General features: G+C 39.8%; 1 pseudogene; it reads right to left on the bottom strand.

Moving 5' to 3' along the window:
• Positions 1-740: 740 nt before the first annotated feature.
• On the bottom strand, positions 741-1,156 carry LOC103258124 (annotated as a pseudogene).
• Positions 1,157-1,762: the final 606 nt, after the last annotated feature.

Below are 1,762 nucleotides of genomic sequence, written 5' to 3'. Positions count from 1 at the left end.
TTCTTTGCTGACCTTTCAACCAGTAGACACTCAGCACAGCCAGCAGTACAGGGTTTGTTCTTCTCTCAGACTGTGCAATGTGATAACACACTCTGGGAGATACTCCCATGGCTTTTTCATGTCTAGTTTTAAAAGCCATAACAAACAATTTTTGACCATTAATAGAATTCATCATGTCTATGTTTAAAATACTAATTTCCTCTTTCTTTAAACATTACATTATTGGTATGAAAATTATGTCATAATTTAGCACCATAATACAATTTGAATTTTTTCTGTTGCATAAAATACAACAAGGTAAATTCATAACAGCTATAGAGCTGACATTCATCACATTTTCATTTCTTATTTACCCTTTCACCCAGTTTCTTTGCATTAGATTTCTCCGTGTGAGAGAATGCTCTGATACATCTATTTCATCTTTCTTAGTGTCTTTACACATAGATAACATAGCTAATAACCATTTTTAAAGCAAAGGATTCACCCATAAATAAAACAAAAATGCATTATAAATTTCATTTTATTTTAGAATGAGATATTAGAGTCTAGAATAGGAACAGTTTTAGATAAAACTATAAAATTTAGAAATGTATCCAGAAAAATAATTAAAATGTTATTGAAATAAGACAAAAACTATACTTACTTTTTTGTTGTTGTTGTATTTCTTCACAGGTGCAAGAAAACTGTTAGGACTTCAAGTAATAATTTTTTTTCCAGCCAAAGTACTTTAATTTATAACTTTAATGTGCAATACGAAGTCTGCAATTTCTTGACATTATCACCTGGTTCTTGTCAAAAGCTGAGTCTGTACTTTCATCTTCAACATCAGGAAGAATACCTAACTCTTCATCTGTCCACTGGGAAGGGTCAGGATATGTGAAGTGACCCAGCACAGATCTGAGTCAGGCCAAAAGACCAGAGAATCCAGAACTACATGGTTACACTGAAGAACTCAGCCTCGATCACTTGTGACCTGGTCAGCTGGGGAAACTGTCTATACCCAGGCTCAATGTGCCACCACCACCAGCATGACAGATTCCCCAGTCTCCAGCCTGCACGAGCGGCAACCTCTGAAGAGGTGGCCTCCAATGGGACCGAAAGGCGCCAGTCGGGTCAGAACCAACAAGGCATGTGTCCAGACCGCTGTCCCAGCCATCTGGCTCCCTCAAGTAATAATTTATAAAGATTATAGTAGGTATAGGGAAGACAGCAAGAACACAGTAGAAATGCTGAGATAAACTGAGATAATCTCTGAAAATGTGCATATGAATACCTCAACTTTACTAATTTAAAAATTCTAGAGAAGAGAAGAATAGACAAGCACACGTTTCATTAGTCATCAATGCAATGATGTTGTCACACGCTATGTAGCCTCTGAAAAATCCTACCATGCTCTCATGCAAGACTCACGGTGAAAAGAGCAAACAATGTCTTACAGCCCCAAAGATCCCCTGACAGGGTCACAGAGGCCTCCGGGACCCACAGACTACACTGTGAGAACTCTGTTTTAGATGACTCCCTTTGGAGGCTTCAAAGAGGCTAGTTTGTATGGGTCTTGAAGGCAGAATTCAGGAAAAGAAGAAAGCAAATCAGGCACAGGAAACCCGGGCTTTCCTACAGCCTTCAGGGCTTCTAGTGAGGCTGAGGAGGTTGCTGCTTTGACGGGAAAGTCTCACCGGGCTCACACACCGCCGGGCCTCTCCTGCAGCTGCAGGCATCCAGAAACAACATTCAAGGCAGCCATATGTCACATTTGCTCCTC

Source organism: Carlito syrichta, unplaced genomic scaffold, assembly GCF_000164805.1.
Source record: "Carlito syrichta isolate Samal-C Ts95f unplaced genomic scaffold, Tarsius_syrichta-2.0.1 Scaffold301968, whole genome shotgun sequence".
Lineage (NCBI taxonomy): Eukaryota > Metazoa > Chordata > Mammalia > Primates > Tarsiidae > Carlito > Carlito syrichta.
Note: the sequence above shows the minus strand (reverse complement) of the source record. Positions and strands in the feature narration are given on the sequence as shown.